General features: G+C 37.0%; 2 pseudogenes; both read right to left on the minus strand.

Annotated features, from left to right (window-relative positions):
* Window positions 1–4,032, minus strand: part of LOC116094285 — a 17,153-nt pseudogene extending 13,121 nt beyond the window's left edge.
* On the minus strand, window positions 3,928–7,271 carry LOC116094286 (annotated as a pseudogene).
* Between the last annotated feature and the right edge of the window lie 3,966 nt (window positions 7,272–11,237).

Consider the following 11,237-nt stretch of genomic DNA (forward strand, 5'->3'; position numbering starts at 1 on the left):
CAATGAAGGAGTTAGAGAAAGGACCTATGGAGCTGAGGGGTTTGCAGCCCCTTAGGACGAACAACAATTTGAACTAACTAACTCAGAGCTCCCAGGGTCTCAACCATCAACCAAGGACTGCACATGGTGGGTCTGATTGTTCTGGCAGCATGTGTATAGTAGAGGATTGCAAATTCGATCATCAGTAAGAGGAGAAGACCTCGGCTCTGTGAAGTTTCTGTGCCCCAGTGTAGAGGAATGCCAGGGTCAATAAGTGGGAGAGGGTGGGGTGGCAGGCATGGGGAGGCCGGAGGCAACAGGGGTTTGTTCTTGTTGTTTTTGTTTGTTTGTTTTTTGGAGGGGAAACTGGGAATGTAGAAATTTACATGTAAAAAAGAAAATATCTAAAAAATAAAAATAAAAATGAGTTAACTTGAAAAATGTAAAAAAAAAGAAAGAAAGAAAGAAAGAAAATGAATTTCTGCAAAAAGAGGAGATTGTATATTTGTAACATGTGCCCTGTCCAACCAGCAGTCTTATAATTCCAACTAAAAATGAGCAATCAAATTGTCTTTGATTTAAGATAATACTAATATGTTCAATTAGTTTATTAGTTTTCTTTTTATCAAATTATTACACCCAGCCATTTGGATACCAGAAATATTTGGTTTAAGCCATGTTCAATTATCCAGTTTGTGTGTGGCTATGTTCTAAGTGTTGAAGGGGATGTTAAAGAATAAAAGATGGAGTCTGGGGGTTTGGATGGAAAACAAGAACAAGAACAATAAAATGCCTCAGGGAATAAGTCATAGATTTATAATTGATAGTCATCAAAAAATCAAGGAGAATATGGATTGGGCTAACTGTTAGAAGTTCCCATGGTGATGCCAGCACATCTAGGTAACAAGGAGCTGGGGTTAAAAAAAAAGGATGAAGCTACAATGGCATCCAAACAGATGTGAGGATAAAACAGCAATCAGAGTGCTAAATTAAACTCACCAAGCTCTTGGTAAGATTTGGGGATGCACTTGTTTAGTTTAAGCAATCCAAAAAGTATGGGATCAAAGGCGTGCGCCACCACCGCCTGGCTCCTGTCTGGATTGTACATAGCACTCTACTGTGAGTTTAAAATTAGATACACAAGCTGGGCGGTGGTGGTGCACACCTTTAATCCCAGCACTTGGGAGGCAGAGGCAGGCGATTTCTGAGTTCGAGGCCAGCCTGGTCTACAGAGTGAGGAGTTCCAGGACAACCAGGGCTACACAGAGAAACCCTGTCTCGAAAAACCAAAAAAAAAAAAAAAAAAAAAAAAAAAAAATTAGATAAACAATACTTGACATGTTTTCAACTCCAACTCTTTAAAAACTGACTACTCAGTAAACCTATCAGAGAATTTCTAATTAGCTGGAATATGCACTTAAGATGCTCACTAATGATTCAAACTTCATCTTTACAGCCCAGAAAGATGTAGTAGTCAGCAATATGTTCAGGTCTGAGCATGTTCAGAGTTCATCAATCTTCTCTTTGTCTCTGGTAGTTTCTGAATTCCAGTCAATGTTACAAGTCAATAACCATGAGAAGTTGAATAATTATTTTTATTAAACTACCAAATCTTTTTAGGCATATTTATAGCCAAGAAATTATATAAGTGGGAATTATCTGTAAGGCAGTACAGTTCTGATCCTTTCTGGAGTTTTCCTGAGCACCAAGTCTACTGTTGTATGATTAAGCACTGGGAAAAATCATACAGTAGTCCACTTACAGGCTCCATGAGTCCACACAGACCATAAAATGTTTTAGTGTAAAGGATACTCACTTGATCATGCTTATAGATTTCACTGACTGTTTCCCTTCTCTGTCAAGAAATCAAGTTGAAATATAAATAAGGAATGAATGAATAAATAAATGTATGTCAAAAAACAAGAGCATATCTATAGGCAAAAAATCCTGTAAGTAATTAGGAAAACAGAGAAATTGCAAAGTTGATGTTTAAATCTATTCATTTGTACACATAAACATTCACCCATGCATGCACACACACACACACACACACACACACACACACATGTGGGTGCACACAGGAGGGGAGAGAAAGAGAGAGATTGAGAGTTGAGGGGAATTAGTAGCAGCAGAGAGACAGAGACTACATCAGGCAGAAGGTATTACTGCAGAGATAGTAGCCATCAATTTCAAGTTCATCAGAAAACAGAAACTTTTCAAAGACAAATTTTCAAGGAAAGTGAACATAACATGGCAGAAATGCCAAGTCAAACAAAACAAAACAAGAGAAAAGAAAACATGCATTCTACCCAAAGTTCCCCCCCATTTCTTTTCTAGTTGGGAAGATATGGTTTAATTCTTTTCACGCTGTGATGTTTGTGCAGCTCATATTCTGTTGATTCTAACATATTTTCCTTCTTTCTTTTTAGGTAATTGTGCTCGTTCAAGCTATAATGTACACAAAGCGATCCTGAGTTTGTACATCCCTACATTTAACTATAATCTATCTATAACTCTTTTTACAATATATTCTCTTACGTTTATTGAATTTAAACAGTTATCCTAGATCACTGTTGTTAGTCTATGCTATTTTAATGTTTCCTTTTTTACTTCTACAATTATCACATTTGCTTACTTGTATTCATATGAAATGGATTCACATTTACCTTCTCAATAATGTCTTCTACTCTTTGGTATTTCTTTCACCACACTGGATAACCTTTTGATGATACTTTTAACCATATATTCTTTTTCCCTTAAGTATTAAAATAGAAAATGTTGGTTTTTCCATACTATCAGAACAAAGAAAGTCTGTGGGGCTTTCAGATTAGTGACTATAAATCTTTTTTTTAACTTTTTTTTTTTGTTTTTATTTAACTCAAAATAGCTAGTAACATAAGAACATTTTAAAGTTTGCAGCAGGCTTTCAATCTGTAGGTTTAGGCTCTAATAAAAATTCATGACATAATATTTTAATTGTAAATATTTTCTCCCACATTTAAATGTATGAAAATTCATAACTGCAAGTAGGCTGTTCATCAGCATATCACACAGGTAGAACATACACGCTCTGCTCCATCACTAAGTGAAAGATGACCGTCTGTGCGACATCCAGTGGAGGGACAGCATCGAGCATCTAACTCACTTTAATCCATACATGATGTCAGTGGAGAGGAATCTGAACAAGCAACCAGAGCCTATGACAGGGGCCTGGGTATACGCCATTGAGGAAACCCTGCACAAAGGTCTGTCTGCTCCTATTGTGGCCACAGTCACCCCACATCCCAATCCTTTGGGACAAGAATTATGCAGTCTGATTTTTTAGTGTTTAGAGTATGTACTTTCTATATGGAACGGCCCCTGGAACTTTGCCAGGGGTGTTAGCTAGTCTCCGAGGAGCACTCATACTTTCCAATAGTAGAGGGAGAAAATGAGGGAGGATGGACTTCCGGTACAGTGCCTTTCTAGATGCTCTCACAGGTGGTCCTAACACCCATTTCATCTCAAACACTGATGCTGGAAGCTAATCTGTCTGTGGGAGGCATCCCCACTACAATGGAAAGGAAAATGCGTTCTACTGTCAGTATAACTGAATCTTCAGTCTGTCACGGTGGGTTCCAGGATATTCTTCAGGTGCCCGCACTCCAGAATACAGTATCCCCCCGCTGAGAGAACTCTCAAAGCAGATGAGCGTATCCAGGGTCTGAACAAAAGGCCACCGAAGATGCTCGGTGTCACCATGACTCAGGATACGATTTTTAATTAGTAAATAGAATGAAGCAGAGGCTGGCTCTGTTTTTGTGACACTCGGCGCTCCCAGCAATCCACTGTGGCCTCTTTTTCCTGACTTCCCTTGTAATCTCCCTTTCACTTCTCAAATAATTGGTCTTAAACTGACCCCGCCCTGGTTCAGTTTCTAATTTTAAAAGCACCATTCGAATAGAAATGTCCCTGTTCCAAAGGAAGCTAGGACTGTGAATTTTCCCACTAGCTAGAGCTATTGTGTCTCGTACTTTCGGTTAACTTGGTAGAGATATCAATTTTTTTTGCCATTCGCATTGACACTGGCTTCAGCTTCTTCCAGCTGGGTAGGGTTTCTTACCTGGGCTGCAGGTGAGAGAAAAATATCCCATGAAGAACTCCTTCGATGACCACATTTGGAAAATCGCTGGCTGCAGGCAAGACATATGGATCCCCAAGGAACAGCGGCATCGGCTGGTGGGACAGCTTGCTTGACTCTTCAGATTCTGTCTCATCAAAAGATCCACAGCTTTCTGCTTTTGGTAGAGAGGGCAAGTGTCTTACATTGAGGAAGTCAAGGAAAAGTTTGGGAAGCTCTTCATTTTCCAAAGTGACGGCCTGTAAATACATTTCCAGCCTTGCTGCCGTTGTTCCAAGACTTTGAGGACCTAGTTCCTGATTTGTGTAGAAGGGATTTCTGGAGTCTTTATACATTTCTTAAGCTTTTTGTGCAAGGCATGGAATTCGCTGTACCATCTCTCAACAAAATGTTTTCTTCCATTCATTAGCACTTCTATTTTAAACATCATGTAGCCTTGCTCCAGATCACTGTCCTCATGGCGAAAGGACTGGATGTAGACCTCCGTGACCAGCGGCAGGACCACCCCACTCACCACTCCCGGCTATAAATCTTTTTATAGCTCACTTATCATGGACCGGGTCTTAGGATGCACTCCATTTCACTAAACATGTTGTTGTGCCTTAATAGAAAAACAGGCATTTGAAAGATTTTGCAGAATAGTATGGAAAAAAATTACCTATAAGGACACACTCTAAGTACTTGCCTAAAATCTGTTTGTTTACTTATTTATATGTAAGTGTGAATGTGGACACACACATGCCATGGCACACCTGTGAACTTTCAACAGTAATGTTCATTTGGCAGTTCTCTCATTCTCAAGTGTAGGTTCTGGGAATTGCCTTTATATAGTTAAGTTTGGTAGTATATTGCTTTACTAAATGAGCCATCTGGTCAACCCAACATTTAAAAAGTAAATCAACAGTATAGACATGGCTTAATCTACACATTTTCAAAATGAAAGTTGAAAAAGTTAATTTCTCTGAAGTCAAATATCTTTAATGTTTTAAATTTTCCAGAGCAACTTTTGCAATTCCACTATCCTGATCAAAGTGTGAAACCTAATTTATTTGTCTTGGCTAATTAAATTCTACCTGCAACAGCAAGTGTCACCACTGCTTGTCGCTAAATTAGAAATGTTAATTATAAGAGAATATTCAGTGTTACCATGCATGGGAAGTCGATTGCTATAGCTGTGTTTTTGGAGGCTTAGGCCAAAGTCACTTTGAACTGAAAAGTTATAATCATTCTGCCAGAATAACAATGAATGACTCTCCAAACCCAGGGCATTTACCTAGCTTTTCTCAACCCCTAGCTGAATATCTGTTATATAAGCTGTAAGTTTCTTTCATACCATGCACCATCATGCAATCATGTAAGTTATAAGGACATTAAAATACATGCCAATGTTGTGTAAAAGGCATGTGCATGAAAGATGTATTTAATTCTAAGTGTTGTAGTAAGAGTGAAAAGTATGTGGCATAAATAACTTAGGCAGGAGGGATATCTTGGCTCATGGCTTTAGAGTCTCTGGTCCTGGTCCTTGGCACCATCCATTTTAGATCCACTGTGACTCAGACATCATTGTAGTAAAGGCATGTAGCAGAAATTGCTCTCCTCCTGGCAGAGGGAAGAAACTGAGAACTACTTTTACCCTTCAAAGCTGTGTCTCAAGTGCCCAACATCATCAAGTTAGGCCTTCACTCCTAACATTTCCAGAGGCTCCCTCTGGAATACATACCAACTAAGGTGCTTCATTTGTGAACCTATGGAAACATTTCCTACTTAATCCATAACACTATGGCTTCTACACATATTGATTATATAAGTTCCACATGTTTATTTATTTATTTATTTATTTTATGTATATGAGTACACCATTGCTCTCTTCAACACACCAGAAGAAGGCATCAAATACCATTACAGATGGTTATGAGATACCATGTGGTTGCTGGGAATTGAACTCAGGACCTCGGGAAGAGGAGTTGGTGCTCTTAACCGCTGAGCCATCTCATTCCCCATATGTTTTTAATAGACACCCTTGCTTCCTTTTTAAGAGCCATCTAATATTATATGATGTTATAAATCAAGAATAAGTTCCAGTCATAGTTTGGAATGTGAACATTTAAAAATTCATATGCTGAAGTTTAATCCTAAATGTATTGGTATTGGAGGATGAGGCCTTGGAAGTTGTTATATCATCAGATTAAGTAACAGAAATTGGCACATCTTCTTCTTTTTTATGCCGCCAGGATTGTGCAGCTAACCTTATATACATGGTCCATGATGTGTACTTTCTGGACTTTATGATGTTGCAAAAGAGAACTTAGTGTGCAGCTAACACAGAACTGTGATTGAAGTTAGCCTGAGAATGAGTTTGATGCTATAATTTCAGAATGAGTTACTGGGATGTCTATGCTAAGAATGTACATAATTCATTATTCTCTAACCCAAAACCTCTCCTGAAATTGTGTTAATTGAGATTACTGGAAATGGTGTAACAATCAAGAGAAAGGGGTCTGTTCTTAAGAAAAACAAAATTATTTTTCTAATAATTAATAACACATTTTCTTACAAAATATTTCAAGTGGATATTCAAAGTAAAAGTAGTGAATATTGAGAAAGACAATATTCTCAAACAACATTTTTGTGTAAATACATATTTTACTACAATTGTATGAGATATGGCAGCAGGAAACTTTGTCAGCCCAAACCACCAATGCTGTGCAATCTAAGCCAACACGTACACTTTCCTGTTAGCCTAACTTTATTTCCACATAAATTCTAACCAATACTGAAGAGTTTCCCCAAAGGATATGCCAAAGTTTAAAATATTTTGATAATAGTGGATAATCTGGGAAGCAAATAAAAAGAATATATGTGGGGAAAGAGAATTCAGAAGTCTAGGAAATGTTGAGGTGGATATGTCAAATAACTAACTTCTCAGGGATTTTTGATATGCTGATGCATCACAGAATTTTTTTAAAGTAGGTAACACAGAATTTTCAACACTTGCATGATCTAAAGACCTTTATACTGGCAGTTATAGAAAAAATTACATTCTTATTATATAAAACCTAAGTTGAAGAATACTACACATATTTTTCTCTACAAAGTTCACATGACAAAAACTTAGATTGATTACTACAATGAGTATTTTTAAACTTACCACAGTATCAGTGTTGTTCACCATGCTTTAACAGATATACAGCTAGCAATATCCTTTCCATATGCTACCAGTAATTTTATTCCTATAGAGAATGCTATGTGGTAGAAAGGCAGGAGACTGTAGAAACACTGCCCTACATGAACACACCATCCACACACACACACACATGAACCCAGAAGGCTGGTAGAAAAATCTAATCAATGTTTATCACCACTGCTTAACCCAAAGCCATAACTCCAGCAGTAAATGTTTGCTCTGATTTGGTCATGGTAGCATGGGGAATGCTAATGCTTATCCTACAGTGAGGAGCCTGCAAAGCTCCTTCTATCACTTTATTAGATTCTGGAGGGAACTCTTAACATTGCTGTTCTAAACTAGAAAAAAGATGCCAAGGAAACTTCTTTACAAGCTGTTATCAAGTCATTAAATGTGGAAAGTCTCTGTTACATGACATAAATGAGGGAAAAAAAATGAATGTAGGTTTCAACAATTCAGACAATTCTAATAAAGAGTAAAGGTAGTAAGTAGTTAAGCAGGTCCATCCTAGAGTGTTTGAATAAATATTTGTTTCTCATGAGCCCCACACCTGCCTAATGCAATCTGAATAAGTTTAAATTGAATCTGATTAAAAAGTTTGAATCTTTTATAACTACTATCTTTCCCTAAAATCTTTAACCTTATGTAACTTTTCTTGAAGTTTCTTCTCTTTTGAATTAATCTGGAAAAATATTAATCTCTTCATTTCTCTGCAGTTTCTCTGTGAATTCTAACCTTGTTCTGAGAGTAGAATTGTTCTAGGCATAAGCATCAGTAAAGGGTATACTAAATACCATGTTATGCCAAATGTTGGAAGAGTAAACACTGGTCTTTGATTCAAGAAGCTCTGTGTCATGGAACCTCTAACCTATCTGTGCCAGTCACAGTCGCTCGACCTTTGTGGTTATAAGTACAGAAAGTAGAAAAATCATGCTGTTAATTATTATTTAATAAAATTACAACAAAGACAGCTTTATTGCTTTCTTTTTATTACTTTATGTATTTTTTCATCCTTGAGAACATGCACATGAATATGGCCATGAAAGTCATAAGAAGGCAGTAAATCCTCTAGAACTGAAGTAGTGGACAGTTGTAAGCTTCCATATGGGTTCTAGGAATCAAACCCAAGCCCTCTGCACGAAAACAAAGAGCTTTTAATCTCTGAAAAATCTCATCAGCCCCAAGACCAGGTCTCCTTAATTGTCTAATGGTCTTTTATTTTGAATAAAGAAAATGATAGCCTGAGATTTTATTCATAGGAACTCCAACAGAACCAGCATAATGTATGTTCATTATTATCCATTGAAATGACATTAACTTTGGTGAACAGATATTGGATGTAGACTGCTTTTAAACTATGTGTCCTGGAGTATGGCATAGGAGACAGTGAGAGAAAATGAACATAGAATAAATGTAAAAATTAGGGAGTAGCATCTGAAAACTAAGGAAACTTAAAAAGCACTGGAAGGAAGCATCATGCTAGCAGCTTATTGTAATAGATGATCAAATAAAAGCACTAATAATAGGGTGCTGTCAATGTAGAATGGGAGTCAAGATGAAGAAATGAAGACTACAGATGGCCTTCAATTCACAATGGGGCTATATCCTGCTAACCCCTTTTTTAAGTGTTTAGTATACCCAACATAGAAAACATCAGAGCTGAGTTGAGCCTACCTAAAAATCTGCTCAGAACATTAACTTGCAGGTGGAAAAGCTATCACTGGATTTTTCTCAGACCTACCAACCACCAAATTATGACATAGAGTCTTATTATTATTTATAAAGGTCTAAGAATTTTAGCAAAGCTACCTCCAAACTAGATGAACTATCTTAATTAACCTGTCTATCCTAATCCAGGTTCTATCATATGGCCCATTATCCACCCCACCTGTATGTCCAAACTCCAACATGTCATGCTGACAAATTTTCCCACCTCAAATCCTTCCCCCTGAGACCTCTCTCAGCCAGGAAGTCTCCCCTTCCCTTTCCTTCCTAGATATAGGCAGTCAGCTCTTTATTAAATCCAATCAGAGAATGCCTTAGGCAGGTGAGGAAGGACAGAGAGGCACGCCTTCGTGCAATATACTCCAACACAAAGCCATCTAGTGCAAAGTCTTTTATATTATAAAATATTGAATACCATATATGAATTAGGAGCACTGTGTTGAAGCACAAGCTTCTGCATCATTATAAATCAACAAAGCAAAAGTTACATACAGATAACGTAAGCAAATTTTTACCTAAGTATTGTGATCCTATTACAGGTTAAACAGGAGAAAGATCCTATCCTCTCATCTTTAACTTTTAGTCTGACACTTTTCAAAAACCCAGACTTGCCATTACTCTTGGCAGACACCATCCTTACAATACTGACTGGGTCGGGGATTTATGGCTCTTAGTACTTAGAAGGTTATCAGGAAATAAGCTACTTTCAATAGCAATCTTTCTACCCTATAATGGGGTTGGGGAAAATCTACCTGTCATGAAGGTTATTTGACTCAAAATTTATGTCCACTTATAGATGCTTAGATTACAAACTCATTCTACATAGGGTTGTAAATACAATCCATACATCAAATGTTATAGCTGAAACAGTATGCAAACCATCATGTAGCCCAAATGTCTTGAATTAGAAATGAGAGCAGCATAACTACTGAAGGTCACAGTGGGGGTTATTGTAGTATCAGTGACAGAAAATCAGGACTGTATTTGAACAAGTTGGATCTTTCTCCCTCACTCCTGCCATGCTGGGTCTGCCTGTACTTGCTACTGGGGAAGAATTCTCAATCACTGTACCACCTGGCCCCATGGGAGGAGCTTTGTTTGGGTGTCTAACTGGCCTTCAATTTGTAGGAATTCTTGTAATGTATAAAGAAAGAACTCATGTCTTTCACTGGAAACTTTCCATGTAAATCCAAAGATGTTTTCCCACAGCACCCTTGTTGGCTTTTTTTTTTCAAGTATTTTCCTGTCAAAGGGAATACGCATTATGCACAAATTAGCATCTGTCTTGTTCATGCTGAATCTGTGTAATCAGTACACTAATGGGAGAAATGACTCATAATTTTTGCCTTATGTTTTTTTTTCAATTTGGCAAATTAAAAAGCAATACCAAATTGCAGTAATAAAGATGCAGCTGAGAAGAGTGTTTAATTGCTGTAGCCTCATAGTCTCTATGGAAGAAAAGCCACATCTGCATCATCTGTAAGCTTTTTCAGGAATGATCATACTCATGGGAAAAATACCCATCCAAGAATTCACAGGGTTTTATGAACTAAACCAAAGCAAACAGAAAAACTAATCAGTGTGGCCTTTAAAAGGAATGCTAGTTTCTATTGTATTTATGGAGAGCATAGATGATCTTAATTTCAAGCTATTTAATCTATTTTCTGTTTCATTAATATGCTTAAATATTAACATTCCCCCAAATTTTCTACCAAGCATTTTCAATACTGTATCATCTGATTTTTATGTTTGGGGTGTATAATTATTTTTTTGTTATTTGATTTGGGGAAGTGATAAAAATATTTATGGCCTGATATGCTAGCATGCAATATTGAAATAGTAAAAATTTGTTGAAAGATGACTTGGCCTATGGTTAGTAATGCAGTTACTTATATAAAAATTACATTATAACTTTTATTACTAAGCTTATGTCTCAAAGTCAGTGACATCATCCATGCTAGGAAGAATAGAAATCAGAAAGATACATGAAACCTACAAAGACATTTTAAAATGTTAAAATCAAGTCAGAATGCTAAGGTACTAGCAAGATATAAATTATGCGAATGTTTCTAATTAATTATTACACAATGATCTAATATACCACACAGGAATTGACGTTCTACATGTTAAATATACAATGTGTTCTTAAATGGAAAAACCGTAAAGTAATTGTGAAGAGCTATTTACTTCAACCTTAGGCCACATTATGGAGAGTGTAGTGTACAAAAA

This window comes from Mastomys coucha, unplaced genomic scaffold (assembly GCF_008632895.1).
Source record: "Mastomys coucha isolate ucsf_1 unplaced genomic scaffold, UCSF_Mcou_1 pScaffold16, whole genome shotgun sequence".
Lineage (NCBI taxonomy): Eukaryota > Metazoa > Chordata > Mammalia > Rodentia > Muridae > Mastomys > Mastomys coucha.